This window comes from Procambarus clarkii, chromosome 80, assembly GCF_040958095.1.
Source record: "Procambarus clarkii isolate CNS0578487 chromosome 80, FALCON_Pclarkii_2.0, whole genome shotgun sequence".
Lineage (NCBI taxonomy): Eukaryota > Metazoa > Arthropoda > Malacostraca > Decapoda > Cambaridae > Procambarus > Procambarus clarkii.
The window spans coordinates 15,086,190-15,103,046 of record NC_091229.1 but is presented as its reverse complement, the minus strand read 5'-3'; positions in this window follow the sequence as shown (position 1 = coordinate 15,103,046).

Sequence of the window (16,857 nt, the reverse complement as noted above, 5' to 3'; positions counted from 1 at the left end):
GCGTACTCTACGCTAGCAAAAGATAGAATATCATTCAGAAACCTAAATGAGGAGGCTTTTAGGGCGCTTTACACTGCCTACGTGAGACCAGCCTTAGAATATGCAGCCCAATCATGGAGTCCCCCACCTGAAAAAACACATATGGAAACTGAAAAAGGTTCAGAAGTTTGCGACGAGGCTCGTCCCAGAGTTACGAGGGATGGGGTATGAAGAGCGTCTGAAGGAACTGAACCTGACGACGCTTGAAAAAGGTGAGACTGATAGAGACGTACAAAGTACTTAGAGGGATTGACAGAGTGGAAAAAAACATGAAATATTTGCACTAAACACAATATAAAAGGAGACATGGGTGGAAGCTTGAAACACAGATGAGTCACAGAGCTGCTAGAAAGTTGTCATTCAGCGTGAGAGTTGTGGGGAAATGAAACGAACGAAAAGAGCAGATTGTGGAAGCAAACACTGTTAATCATTTTAACAGTAGATTTGTTAGGGAAATAGGACAGGAGTCATGGCTTTAAACAACTGACGGCTAGAAAGGCGGGGTTCAAGAGCTAATGCTTGATCCACAGGCACAACTAGGTGAGTACACACACACACACGCACGCACACACACACACACACACACACACACACACACACACACACACATACACACACACATACACATACACAGAAAGAGCAGCTTCTGTTGCTAGCAGGAATGGATCTGGACTACTAATTATGGGAGACTTCAACCATGGGAAGATAGATTGGAAGAACAGAGACCCGCATAGAGGACCAGAAACATGGAGAGCTAAGCTGCTGGACGTGGCAACAAGAAACTTTCTAAGCCAGCACACCAAAGAACCAACAAGAATGAGAGGAGAAGATGAACCAGCAATGCTTGATTTGATATTTACCCTAAATGAATGGGATATAAGGGAAGTTAAGATGGAAGCGCCCTTGGGAATGAGTGACCACAGTGTATTGAACTTTGAGTACCTGGTAGAGCTAGGACTTATCTCCCCCCAAAAAGAACTAGGAATCAAAAGGCTGGCATACCGAAAGGGGAATTATGAACAGATGAGAAGTTTCCTAAGTGAAATACCTTGGGACACAGACCTCAGAGACAAGTCTGTACAGGGTATGATGGACTATGTTACCCAAAAGTGTCAGGAGGCAGTAAACAGGTTCATCCCGGCCCAAAGGGAAAAATCCGAGAAGCAACAGAAGAATCCATGGTATAATAGGGCATGTATGGAAGCGAAGAAACTGAACAAAAAGGCGTGGAGGAACTTCCGGAATAACAGAACACCAGAAAGCAGAGAGAGATACCAGAGAACCAGGAATGAGTACGTCAGGGTGAGAAGAGAAGCAGAGAAAAATTTTGAAAATGATATAGCAAACAAAGCCAAGACCGAACCAAAGCTACTCCACAGTCACATCAGAAGGAAAACAACAGTGAATGAACAGGTATTGAAACTTAGAACAGGCGAGGACAGGTATACAGAGAATGACAGAGAGGTGTGTGAGGAACTCAACAAGAGGTTCCAGGAGGTCTTCACAATAGAACAGGGTGAGGTCACTGTGTTAGGAGAAAGGGAGGTAAACCAGGCGGCCTTGGAGGAGTTCGAAATTACGAGAGAGGAGGTCAAGAGACACCTGCTGGATCTGGATGTTAGAAAGGCTGTTGGTCCAGATGGGATCTCACCATGGGTACTGAAAGAGTGTGCAGAGGCACTTTGCCTGCCACTCTCCATAGTGTATAGTAAGTCACTAGAGACGGGAGACCTACCAGAAATATGGAAGACGGCGAATGTGGTCCCAATATACAAAAAGGGCGACAGACAAGAGGCACTGAACTACAGGCCAGTGTCCTTGACTTGTATACCATGCAAGGTGATGGAGAAGATCGTGAGAAAAAACCTGGTAACACATCTGGAGAGAAGGGACTTCGTGACAAATCGCCAACATGGATTCAGGGAGGGTAAATCTTGTCTTATAGGCTTGATAGAATTCTACGATCAGGTGACACAGATTAAGCAAGAAAGAGAGGGCTGGGCGGACTGCATTTTCTTGGATTGTCGGAAAGCCTTTGACACAGTACCGCATAAGAGGCTGGTACATAAGCTGGAGAGACAGGTAGGTGTAGCTGGTAAGGTGCTCCAGTGGATAAGGGAGTATCTAAGCAATAGGAAGCAGAGAGTTACGGTGAGGGGTGAGACCTCCGATTGGCGTGAAGTCACCAGTGGAGTCCCACAGGGCTCTGTACTCGGTCCTATCTTGTTTCTGATATATGTAAATGATCTCCCGGAGGGTATCGATTCATTTCTCTCAATGTTTGCGGACGATGCTAAAATTATGAGAAGGATTAAAACAGAAGAGGACTGTTTGAGGCTTCAAGAAGACCTAGACAAGCTGAAGGAATGGTCGAACAAATGGTTGTTAGAGTTTAACCCAACCAAATGTAATGTAATGAAGATAGGTGTAGGGAGCAGGAGGCCAGATACAAGGTATCATCTGGGAGAGGAAATTCTTCAGGAGTCAGAGAAGGAAAAAGACTTGGGGGTTGATATCACGCCAGACCTGTCTCCTGCAGCACATATCAAGCGGATAACATCAGCGGCATATGCCAGGCTGGCCAACATACGAACGGCATTCAGAAACTTGTGTAAAGAATCATTCAGAACTTTGTATACCACATATGTCAGGCCAATCCTGGAGTATGCAGCCCCAGCATGGAGTCCATATCTAGTCAAGGATAAGACTAAACTGGAAAAGGTTCAAAGGTTTGCCACCAGACTAGTACCCGAGCTGAGAGGTATGAGCTACGAGGAGAGACTACGGGAATTAAACCTCACTTCGCTGGAAGACAGAAGAGTTAGGGGGGACATGATCACCACATTCAAGATTCTGAAGGGGATTGATAGGGTAGATAAAGACAGTCTATTTAACACAAGGGGAACACGCACAAGGGGACACAGGTGGAAACTGAGTGCCCAAATGAGCCACAGAGATATTAGAAAGAACTTTTTTAGTGTCAGAGTGGTTGACAAATGGAATGCATTAGGAAGTGATGTGGTGGAGGCTGACTCCATACACAGTTTCAAGTGTAGATATGACAGAGCCCGATAGGCTCATGAATCTGTACACCTGTTGATTGACGGTTGAGAGGCGGGACCAAAGAGCCAGAGCTCAACCCCCGCAAACACAACTAGGTGAGCAACTAGGTGAGTACACACACACACACACACACACACACACACACACACACACACACACACACACACACACACACACACTTGAGCATGAGACTGCTGTTCAAGCTCGAGAGGCAGGCGGGGGTGGGGGGAAAGGTCCTAGCATGGATAAGCAACTACCTAACAGGAAGGAGCCAAAGAGTTACGGTAAGGGGCGAGAAGTCGGACTGGCGAACAGTAACAAGTGGAGTACCACAAGGATCGGTGCTGGGACCAATTCTATTTCTTGTATATGTTAACGACATGTTTACAGGCGTAGAGTCCTACATGTCGATGTTTGCGGATGATGCAAAGTTGATGAGAAGAGTTGTGACAGATGAGGATTGCAGGATCCTCCAAGAGGACCTGAACAGATTGCAGAGATGGTCAGAGAAATAGCTACTAGAATTCAACACGAGCAAATGTAAAGTTATGGAAATGGGACTAGGAGATAGGAGACCAAAGGGACAGTACACAATGAAGGGGAACAGCCTACCTGTAACGACGCGTGAAAGAGACCTGGGGGTGGACGTAACACCTAATCTATCTCCTGAGGCACATATTAATAGGATAACGACAGCAGCGTACTCTACACTGGCAAAAGTTAGAACATCATTCAGAAACCTAAGTAAGGAGGCATTTAGGGCGCTTTACACTGCCTACGTAAGGCCAGTCTTAGAGTATGCCGCCTCATCATGGAGTCCCCATCTGAAGAAGCATATAATGAAACTGGAAAAGGTTCAGAGGTTTGCAACGAGACTCGTCCCAGAGCTACGAGGGATGGGGTATGAGGAGCGCCTGAGGGAACTGTGCCTTACGACACTAGAAAGAAGAAGGGAGAGGGGGGACATGATAGGAACGTATAAGATACTCAGAGGGATTGACAGAGTGGACATAGACGAAATGTTCACACGGAATAGTAACAGAACGAGGGGACATGGATGGAAGCTTGAAACTCAGATGAGTCACAGAGATGTTAGGAAGTTTTCTTTTAGCGTGAGAGTAGTGGGAAAATGGAATGCACTTCAGGAACAGGTTGTGGAAGCAAATACTATTCATAATTTTAAAACCAGGTATGATAGGGAAATGGGACAGGAGTCATTGCTGTAAACAACCGATGCTCGAAAGGCGGGATCCAAGAGTCAATGCTCGATCCTGCAGACACAACTAGGTGAGTACAACTAGGTGAGTACACTTGTCACCAGAGGGACAAGTGTTGAGAGGCGGGATCAAAGAGCCAAAGCTCAGCCCCCGCAAGCACAACTAGGTGATTACACATACACACAATTTGTATTAATCATTAATAGTTTTGTGTCTACTAAGTTAAGTAATTATAAAAAGCGTAAGCAACACTTTGTAAGGTAATTATGAGAAGAAATAATAATACTGATAACAGTTAATAATCCTTTATGCATAATAATTCGCATACACAAAAACATGACATAGGTATAATTATAGATAATCCTCATCAGTTGGTAGCGACCGCCATACTCTCCTCTCTGCTGCACGTTAGATTAATATCATTTTTGAACTCAGTCAAGATGAGTTTGACGCGCTGAACCGCCGTCAGGTCGGGACACTGGCCCATGTGAGTAATGAAGTCCTTCATGATGTCCTGCACGCGGTGTAGATTGGCGCGTGAGACAGTGTCCAGGAAGGTAAGGGCGTGGTAGGCGCAGCATCCACACCTCCCCTGCATCTTCCTCTCAATCACAATCACATCGGAGCGCGGGATGCCGTGCTATCTGATGTAATTACCGAAACTACGGTGGAGTTTGGGGGTGACGGAGTCGTAGTAGAGATATAGGCCGTCGTGACACCTGTAGACGGCCACAGCGTGCTTGAGGGTAGTTATCAATATAACAAGCCCTTCGCCCCGTCTAAGAGGGCCCATCAAGGGCAACTGGTCGCTGTAAACGCAATAGCATCGATTGCGCATGGCTCTTGGCGTGTTTTTCAGGATTTCTACGATCTGGGAGGTGGTTAGTGAAGGGGTCGAGCGGAACACGGGGTCCACTGCGCTCACCTCCATTGTGAAGAATTCTGTAAACCTCTTGGTTTAATGAGATGAGTTTGTTTCATATCCTAGATGATGAAATTTAGTCAAGATGCAATTAAACGAAATGTAAATTTAACGAAAGTTAAACTAACTCCGTGATACTGCTTAAACACTAAATTACTAAACTAACTTAGTTTATTCCATCCTTTTGAAAGAGAACTTACAGTAAATATTTGGTGGAAAGTACCATATGTAGTGATGGACCACCAGAAAGTACCAATATGTAGAGATGGACCACCAGAAAATACCAATATGCAGTGATGGACCACTAGAAAGTACCAATATGTAGCGATGGACCTCCAGAAAGTACTAATATAAAGTAATGACCACCAGAAAGTACCAATATGTAATGATGGACGACAAGAAAGTATCAAAATGTAGTGATGGACCACCAGAAAGTACCAATATGCAGTGATGGACCACCAGAAAGTACCAATATGCAGTGATGGACCACCAGAAAGTACCAATATGCAGTGATGGACCACCAGAAAGTACCAATATGCAGTGATGGACCACCAGAAAGTACCAATATACAGTGATGGACCACCAGAAAGTACCAATATACAGTGATGGACCACCAGAAAGTACCAATATGCAGTGATGGACCACCAGAAAGTACCAATATACAGTGATGGACCACCAGAAAGTACCAATATGCAGTGATGGACCACCAGAAAGTACCAATATACAGTGATGGACCACCAGAAAGTACCAATATACAGTGATGGACCACCAGAAAGTACCAATATACAGTGATGGACCACCAGAAAGTACCAATATACAGTGATGGACCACCAGAAAGTACCAATATACAGTGATGGACCACCAGAAAGTACCATTGTGTAGTGAAGGACCACAAGAAGGTAGCACCAGGAATTGTGTAGTGATTGTGAGTAGTGATGACTATGAGCTGTGATGATTGTATGTAGTGATAATTATCCGAAGTGATATGTGTAATGATGATTACGTGCAGTGATGATTGTATGTAGTGATAATTATGCATACTGATGATCATGTATAATGATGATTGTGTGTAGTGAAGATTGTGTGTAGTGATAATATGCATAGTGATGATTATGCATAGTGATGATTGTGTGTAGTGATGATTGTGTGTAGTGATTATGCATAGTGATGATTGTGTGTAGTGATGATTGTGCATTGTGATGATTGTGTGTAGTGATGATTGTGTGTAGTGATGATTGTGTGTAGTGATGATTGTGTGTAGTGATGATTGAGTGTAGTGATGATTGTGTGTAGTGATGATTGTGTGTAGTGATGATTGAGTGTAGTGATGATTGTGTGTAGTGATGATTGCGTGTAGTGACGTTTGTGCGTAGTGATGATTATGCATAGTGATGATTGTGTGTAGTGATGATTATGCATAGTGATGATTGTGTGTAGTGATGATTGTGAATTGTGATGATTGTGTGTAGTGATGATTATGTGTAGTGATGATTGTGCATTGTGATGATTGTGTGTAGTGATGATTGTGTGTAGTGATGATTGTGTGTAGTGATGATTGTGTGTAGTGATGATTGAGTGTAGTGATGATTGTGTGTAGTGATGATTGTGTGTAGTGATGATTGTGCATTGTGATGATTATGTGTAGTGATGATTGTGTGTAGGGATGATTGTGTGTAGTGATGATTGTGTGTAGTGATGATTGTGTGTAGTGATGATTATGCATAGTGATGATTGTGTGTAGTGATGATTATGCATAGTGATGATTGTGTGTAGTGATGATTGTGTGTAGTGATGATTATGCATAGTGATGATTGTGTGTAGTGATGATTATGCATAGTGATGATTGTGTGTAGTGATGATTGTGTACTCACCTAGTTGTGCTTGCGGGAGTTGAGCTTTGGCTCTTTGGTCCCGCCTCTCAACTGTCAATCAACTGGTGTACAGATTCCTGAGCCTACTGGGCTCTATCATATCTACACTTGAAACTGTGTATGGAGTCAGCCTCCACCACATCACTTCCTAAGTGATGTGGTGGAGGCTGACTCCACCACATCACACTAAAAAAGTTCTTTCTAATATCTAGAATGTAGTGATGATTACGCATAGTGATGATTGTGTGTAGTGATGATTTTGCAGTGATGATTGTGGTAGAGATGATTGTGTATAGTGATGGTTGTGAGTAGTGATGATTGTGTGTAGTGATGATTGTGAGTAGTGATGATTGTGTGTAGTGATGACTGTGTGTAGAGATGAGTGTGAGTAGTGATGATTGTTTGTAGTGATTATTGTGTGTAGTGATGATTATGAGTGGTGATGATTGAATGTAGTGATGATAGTGAGTGATGATTGTGTGTAGCGATGATTTTGTGTAGCGATGATTTTGTGTAGCGATGATTTTGTGTAGTGATGATTGTGTGTAGTGATGATTGAGTGTAGTGATGATTGAGTGTAGTGATGATTGTGTGCAACGATGGTTTTGTGTAGTGATATTTGGGTGTAGTGATGATTATATACTCACCTATTTGTGCTTGCGGGGGGTTGAGCTCTGGCTCTTTGGTCCCGCCTCTCAACCGTCAATCAACTGGTGTACAGATTCCTGAGCCTACTGGGCTCTATCATATCTACATTTGAAACTGTGTATGGAGTCAGCCTCCACCACATCACTTCCTAATGCATTCCATCTGTTAACTACTCTGACACTGAAAAAGTTCCTTCTAACGTCCCTGTGGTTCATTTGGGTACTCAGTCTCCACTTGTGTCCCCTTGTTCGCGTACCATCCGTGTTAAAAAGTTTATCCTTACCTACCCTGTCAATTCCTCTGAGAATTTTGTAGGTAGTGATGATGTCTCCTCTTACTCTTCTGTCTTCCAGTGTCGTAAGGTGCATTTCACGCAGCCTTTCCTCGTAACTCATGCCTCTTAGTTCTGGGACTAGCCTAGTGGCATACCTCTGAACTTTTTCCAGCTTCATCTTGTGCTTGACAAGGTACGGGCTCCATGCTGGGGCCGCATACTCCAGGATTGGTCCTACATATGCTGAGTACAAGGTTCTGAATGATTCCTTACACAGGTTCCTGAAGGCTGTTATGATGTTAGCCAGCCTTGCATATGCCGGAGATGTAATTCTTTTTATGTGGGCTTCAGGAGACAGGTTTGGTGTGATATCAATTCCTAGATCTTTCTCTCTGTTTCATGAAGTACTTCATTTCCCATTCAGTACCCTGTGTCTAGCCTCCTGTTTCCACCACCTAGTTTCATGACCATGCAACTGACTCGGGTTGAACTTTAGTAGCCATTTATTGGACCATTCATTCGGTTTGTCTAGGTCATCTTGTAGCCTCCTACTATCATCCTCTGTTTCAATCCTCTTCATAATTTTTGCACCATCAGCGAACATTGAGAGGAACGAGTCTATACCCTCTGGGATATCATTTACATATATCAGAAACAGTATAGGTCCAAGGACTGACCCTTGCGAGACTCCACTGGTGACGTCTCGCCAATCTGAGGCCTCACCCCCTTTACAGTGACTCGCTGTCTTCTGTTGCTTAGGTACTCCTTTATCTAATAAAGTACCTTCCCTTTCACTCCTGCCTGCATCACCAGCTTTTTCACTAGCCTCTTGTGTGGTACTTTGTCAAATTCTTTCTGGCAATCCAAAAATATGCAATCTTCCCACCCCTCTCTTGCCTGATTTTTGTTGCCTGGTCATAGAATTAAATTAATCCTGTGAGGCTTTTGGACTGAGACAAACTTGTCTGCTGCCTCCTTACACTTCTGCGTGATGTAGTCCATCATGTCTTGGGCCGTCTTTCCTCTGAGCTCAGTTTCCCCATGTTATATATGTCAGGAATTTCCTTATCTCCTCGTAGTTTCCCTTTCGGAATGCCAGCCTTTTGTTGTCAATTCCGCTCCTCGATTTCCTTAACCCTTCTTCAAACAGATACTCAATCGTCAGGACATTGTGGTCGCTCATTCCTACCGGGGCCTCGAAACCGATATCACCTATGTCCGGAATCGTCCAGAGTGAAGACTAGGTCAAGTCTCGCTGGTTCATCGTTTCCTCTCATCCTTGTGGGTTCCCTGACATGCTGGCTTATGAAGTTTCTTGTCACCACCTCCAATAGTTTAGCTCTCCACATAGCCTCACCTCCATGCGGTTCCTTGTTCTCCCAGTCAATCCTTCCATGATTGAAGTTCCCTCATGATGAGCAGATGGGATTTATTTATACAAGCTGCAGAGGCTATCCCTCTCAATTATAGTGTTAACTGCCATGTTGTTGTTGTCATACTCTTGACTGGGTCTTCTGTCATTAGGTGGAGGGTTGTATATTACTGCTACTACTATTCTTGGTCCTCCCATTGACATGGTGCCTGCTATGTAGTCTCTGAATCCCTCGCAGCCCGGGATGGCCATCTCCTTGAAACTCCATTCCTTTCTCATTAGTAGGGCCACTCCGCCTCCTCCTCTACCTTCCCCTGTGAGTAGTGATGATTGCGTGTAGTGATGTTTGTGTGTAGTGATGATTATGCATAGGGATGATTGTGTGTAGTGATGATTGTGTTTAGCGATGATTATGCATAGTGATGATTGTGTTTAGCTATGATTGTGTGTAGTGATGATTGTGTGAAGCGGTGATTGTGTGTAGTGATGATTGTGTGTAGTGATGATTGTGTGTAGTGATGACTGCGTGTAGTGATGATTGTGTGTAGTGATGATTATGCATAATGATTGTGTGTAGTGAATAGTGTGTGTAGTGATGATTGTATGTAGTGATAATTATGCATAGTGATGATTGTGTGTTGTGATGATTGTGTGTAGTGATGATTGTGTGTAGTGATGATTGTGTGTAGAGATGATTGTGTGTAGAGATGATTGTGTAGTAATGATTGTGAGTAGAGGTTATTGAGTGTAATGGTGATTGTGGTAGTGATGATTATGCATAGTAATGATTGTGTGTAGTGAATAGTGTGTGTAGTGATGAATGTATGTAGTGATAATTATGCATAGTGATGATTGTGTGTTGTGATGATTGTGTTTAGTGATGATTGTGTGTAGAGATGATTGTGTGTAGTAATGATTGTGTGTAGCGATGATTACGTGTAGAGATGATTGTGTGTAGTGATGATTGTGAGTAGAGGATATTGAGTGTAATGGTGATTGTGTGTAGTGATGATTGTGTATAATGATAATTATGCATAGAGATGATTGTGTGTAGGGATGATTGTGTATGTAGTGATGATTGTGTGTAGTGATGATTGTGTGTAGTGATTATTGTGTGTGGTGATGATTGTGTGCAGTGATGATTGTGGGTAGTGATGATTGTGTATAGTGATGATTGTGTGTGATGCTGATGATTAGTTTCAAGGGATGACCATCTCCTTGTAACTCCATTCCTTTCTCATTAGTAGGGCCACTCCACCTCGTTCCCTTCCTTCCCTCTCTTTCCATATTACAGTGTAGTTCTGGGGAAACATCACATTCGTTATTATTCCTAAGAGTTTTGTCTCTGTGAGTCCGATTACATCTGGGTTCACTTCTTGTTCTCTTTCCCTTAGTTAGCTTGCCTTGCTGGTGATCCCATCTATGTTCGAGTACATCACCCTGAAACTGACTCTTTTCTGTCCTTTCTCAGATCCTATTGCTTCCCCTGAAGCAGGGAAACAGGGAGGGACTGGGATGAGAGGACCGATGAAAGGGGACCTGGGGGATCTGGGGTGGGCGGGGACTGGGAGGATCTGGTACGGGGAGGGTGGTGTTGGAGTGAGGGCTTGGGTGAATGGGGGGCATAAAACTAAGGATTGCTTTGGGGGGGAAAGATGGGGGGAAGAGAGTGCTGAGAGAGATGAGGAAGAAGGGAGGGCTGAGGAGAGTAGGGGAGACAGGAGGGCTCAGGAGGGCGAGGGATACTGGAGAGTTTAGGGGGAGGGTGGGGGAGAATGGAGGGCTTGGGGGGTGGGGGAGAAGAGAGGGCATAGGGTTTAGGGAGGGCTTGGGGGAGGGGGGAGAAGGGAGATCCTGGTTAGGGGGGAGTGGGAGGAGGGTGCACAAGGTGGGCATCTTGGGCACCAGGGGTCGAGGCAGGTAGGGCATCTATTGGGTGGAGGATGGGGGAGGTGCTTCTCTTACTGTGTCTGTTGAGCTGCTTGTGATGGGTTCCCTGCTCCCCTCTGGGATTGTAGGGCTCAGGGTTGTGGCTCCCTGATTCCTCTCTTTCTCCCTGTGCTCCCTCCTCGTGGCTGCTGCCCTCATTCTCTCATCCCAAGTCTTATCCCTCTGCAGGAATACTTTTTTGAACTTCTCTACATTTGCTAGTCTGCTCTTCCTTGCTAACAAGTCCTCTTTTGTTCTCTCGCTCTTGAATACCACATTTATCATTCGGTCTCTGTCCTTATTGTACCGTCCAATCCTGAAAACCTGTATCAAAGGCTTTCTGGCAATCCAAAAATATGCAGTCTGCCCACCCTCTAATTCTTTGCCTGATTTTTGTTGCCTGGTCGTAGAATTTAATTAACCCTGTGAGGCAGGATTTGCCATCCCTGAACCCATGTTGATGCTGTGTTAGAAAGTTCTTTCGCTCCAGATGTTCCACAAGCTTTCTTCGCACAATCTTCTCCGTCAGCTTGCATGGTATGCAGGTTAGGGACACTGGCCTGTAATTCAGTGCCTCCTGTCTATCCCTTTTCTTGTATATCAGGACTACATTAGCTGCTTTCCAAATTTCTGGCAGTTCCCCTGTTGCCAGTGATTTGTTATTCACTATGGAGAGTGGCGGTGGAGGGGAGTGGAGTGGAGTGGTGTGTGTGTGTGTGTGTGTGTGTGTGTGTGTGTGTGTGTGTGTGTGTGTGTGTATGTGTGTGAGTGTGTGTGTGTGTGTGTGTGTGTGTGTGTGTGTGTGTGTGTGTGTGTGTGTGTGTGTGAGTGTGTGTGTGTGTGTGTGTGTGTGTGTGTGTACTCACCTATATGTGCTTGCAGGATCGAGCATTGACTCTTGGATCCCGCCTTTCGAGCATCGGTTGTTTACAGCAATGACTCCTGTCCCATTTCCCTATCATACCTGGTTTTAAAATTATGAATAGTATTTGCTTCCACAACCTGTTCCTGAAGTGCATTCCATTTCCCCACTACTCTCACGCTAAAAGAAAACTTCCTTACATCTCTGTGACTCATCTGAGTTTCAAGCTTCCATCCATGTCCTCTCGTTCTGTTACTATTCCGTGTGAACATTTCGTCTATGTCCACTCTGTCAATTCCTCTGAGTATCTTATACGTTCCTATCATGTCCCCCCTCTCCCTTCTTCTTTCTAGTGTCGTAAGGCACAGTTCCCTCAGGCGCTCTTCATACCCCATCCCTCGTAGCTCTGGGACGAGTCTCGTTGCAAACCTCTGAACCTTTTCCAGTTTCATTATATGCTTCTTCAGATGGGGACTCCATGATGAGGCGGCATACTCTAAGACTGGCCTTACGTAGGCAGTGTAAAGCGCCCTAAATGCCTCCTTACTTAGGTTTCTGAATGATGTTCTAACTTTTGCCAGTGTAGAGTACGCTGCTGTCGTTATCCTATTAATATGTGCCTCAGGAGATAGATTAGGTGTTACGTCCACCCCCAGGTCTCTTTCACGCGTCGTTACAGGTAGGCTGTTCCCCTTCATTGTGTACTGTCCCTTTGGTCTCCTATCTCCTAGTCCCATTTCCATAACTTTACATTTGCTCGTGTTGAATTCTAGTAGCCATTTCTCTGACCATCTCTGCAATCTGTTCAGGTCCTCTTGGAGGATCCTGCAATCCTCATCTGTCACAACTCTTCTCATCAACTTTGCATCATCCGCAAACATCGACATGTAGGACTCTACGCCTGTAAACATGTCGTTAACATATACAAGAAATAGAATTGGTCCCAGCACCGATCCTTGTGGTACTCCACAAGGAGTTCCTTGTGGTACTGTGGTACTGTGGTACTGTACAGTTGGTACAGTACAGAACTGTACTGTGGTACACCGATCCTTGTGGTACTGTGTGTGTGTGTGTGTGTGTGTGTGTGTGTGTGTGTGTGTGTGTGTGAGTGTGTGTGTGTGTGTGTGTGTGTGAGAGAGAGAGACCGACAGTACCGACAAAATTTGAGGCAATTGTGTGGTTAGTGACTTCCGCCACATTAACTCAGGTCTTTCACAAGTGGGTGGAGAGTAACAGCGGACCTGAGTGTCAGGCGACGCGGAGCACTGACCGCCGCTCTCCTGCTCCCTCTTCTAGCCTACAGCAGTTGACGCCTCTAGTTGCCACCACTTCACGCCCTCATCACTGCTAGCCCCTTGGCACTGCTAGCCCCTTGGCACTGCAGGCCCCTTGTCACTGCTTCCCATTGTCACTGATAGCCCCTTGGCACTGCAGGCCCCTTGTCACTGCTTCTCATTGTCACTGATAGCCCCTTGGCACTGCTAGCCCCTTGGCACTGCAGGCCCCTTGTCACTGCTTCCCATTGTCACTGATAGCCCCTTGGCACTGCTAGCCCCTTGGCACTGCTTCCCCTTGACACTGCTAGCCCCTTGGCACTGCTTCCCCTTGGCACTGCTAGCCCCTTGGCACTGCTAGCCCCTTGGCACTGCTTCCCCTTGGTACTGCTAGCTCCTTGGCATTGCTAGCCCCTTGGCACTGCTTCCCCTTGGCACTGCTAGCCCCTTGGCACTGCTAGCCCCTTGGCACTGCTTCCCCTTGGCACTGCTAGCCCCTTGGCACAGCTTCCCCTTGGCACTGCTAGCTCCTTGGCACTGCTAGCCCCTTGGCACTGCTAGCTCCTTGGCACTGCTAGCCCCTTGGCACTGCTTCCCCTTGGTACTGCTAGCTCCTTGGCACTGCTAGCCCCTTGGCACTGCTAGCCCCTTGGCACTGCTTCCCCTTGGTACTGCTAGCTCCTTGGCACTGCTAGCCCCTTGGCACTGCTAGCCCCTTGGCACTGCTAGCCCCTATCTATGTTAGTCAAAAACATTGCTATCCTCCCATCCATCCAGTATTCAACAGACACCACTTATCCTAACTATCCCTGACTACAGAATGGCTCCAGCACTGCTGCACCCCAACCACCTACGCCACTAGCCCCCCCCCCCCATCTACCACAATTCGGCACCATAAATCCACCACACCAACCAAAATCAACCACCTCCCCCCCCCCCCAACCACCACACACTACAACTCCACCTTAAAGCTAACCACCATCATCCACCAACGGTCGTTACAAGACGTACTAATCTTCTCGGGCTTAGGTCATCCACACGACCACAATAACCCTGCTAACGAGGGTTGACAAGCTGTTAAAGCTTTCTACGAAGACTGGTTAAGCTTATCCTAGTGAAGGATGGCAAGCTTGTATCGACGAGGATTCAGTTGCTTTCAGATCCTAACGCCCTAAGTCTGTTGGTCACCACCCACGACCTTGCTAGTTAATTCAGACCACAACTGGGTCTGATGAGGCGGTATACACACCTGTTGAGGCGGTATACACACCTGTTGAGGCGATATACACACCTGTTGAGGCGGTATACACACCTGTTGAGGCGATATACACACCTGTTGAGGCGGTATACACACCTGTTGAGGCGGTATACACACCTGTTGAGGCGGTATACACACCTGTTGAGGCGATATACACACCTGTTGAGGCGGTATACACACCTGTTGAGGCGGTATACACACCTGTTGAGGCGATATACACACCTGTTGAGGCGGTATACACACCTGTTGAGGCGGTATACACACCTGTTGAGGCGGTATACACACCTGTTGAGGCGGTATACACACCTGTTGAGGCGGTATACACACCTGTTGAGGCGGTATACACACCTGTTGAGGCGGTATACACACCTGTTGAGGCGGTATACACACCTGTTGAGGCGGTATACACACCTGTTGAGGCGGTATACACACCTGTTGAGGAGGTATACACACCTGTTGAGGCGGTATACACACCTGTTGAGGCGGTATACACACCTGTTGAGGAGGTATACGCACCTGTTGAGGCGGTATACACACCTGTTGAGGCGGTATACACACCTGTTGAGGCGGTATACACACCTGTTGAGGCGGTATACACACCTGTTGAGGCGGTATACACACCTGTTGAGGAGGTATACACACCTGTTGAGGCGGTATACACACCTGTTGAGGCGGTATACACACCTGTTGAGGAGGTATACACACCTGTTGAGGAGGTATACACACCTGTTGAGGCGGTATACACACCTGTTGAGGCGGTATACACACCTGTTGAGGCGGTATACACACCTGTTGAGGCGGTATACACACCTGTTGAGGAGGTATACACACCTGTTGAGGCGGTATACACACCTGTTGAGGAGGTATACACGGCTGAATGTCTGCACGTTTAACAGCCTACTGTGTGATCATTGCTAATGTAAGCAGCTCCCCGTCTACAACCAGGTTCCTATAACAGCTTAGTTGACCTGTTATACCCGCCTGAGTTACTTGCTTAATCATGTCTCAGGCATTCACCGTTACTGTGCATGGGCTCAGGCATTCACCGTTATTGTGCATGGTCTCAGGCATTCACCGTTACTGTGCATGGTCTCAGGCATTCACCGTTACTGTGCATGGTCTCAGGCATTCACCGTTACTGTGCAGGGGCTCAGGCATTCACCGTTACTGTGCATGGTCTCAGGCATTCACCGTTACTGTGCATGGTCTCAGGCATTCACCGTTACTGTGCATGGTCTCAGGCATTCACCGTTACTGTGCATGGTCTCAGACATTCACTGTTACTGTGCAGGGGGCTCAGGCATTCACCGTTACTGTGCATGGTCTCAGGCATTCACCGTTACTGTGCATGGTCTCAGGCATTCACCGTTACTGTGCAGGGGCTCAGGCATTCACCGTTACTGTGCATGGGCTCAGGCATTCACCGTTACTGTGTCATGGTCTCAGGCATTCACCGTTACTGTGCATGTGTGGCCCAGGCTGGTCTAAGCAGTGCGGGTTACTTTAAGGTTATCTTGAGATGTTTTCGGGGCTTAGCGTCTCCGCGGCCCGGTCCTCGACCAGGCCTCCTTTTTGTTACACACCCCCAGGAAGCAGCCCGTAGCAGCTGTCTAACTCCCAGGATACCTATTTACTGCTAGGTGAACAGGGGCATCAGGGGTGAAAGAAACTCTACCCATTTGTTTCCGCCTCAACCGGGGATCGAACCCGGAGCCTTAGAACTACGAATCCCGAGCGCTGTCCACTCGGCCGTCAGGCCCCTGTACAGTGGAGAAGTTCATTCCTTCAGGAAGTATGAATGATGCTTCCTGAAGGAAGGAAGGATTTATCAGGAGAAAGCATCAAGCCAATACGACTATATAGCACTGGGAAGGGGGTCAGGATAAGGATTTGGGATGGGACGGAGGGAAAGGAATGGTGCCCAACTACTTGTGGACGGTCGGGGATTGAACGCCGACCTGCATGAAGCGAGACCGTAGCTCTACCGTCCAGCCCAAGTGGTTGGGCTCCTGGAGGAAGCAGAGTACTTCAGTTTAGTGTTCAAGATGAATTGTAAACTGAAGAACTTTGTTGGGGAGTTATGGCCAGATGTTGTTGTTCTTGATGTTGATTATTGGGTGTTGTTTTG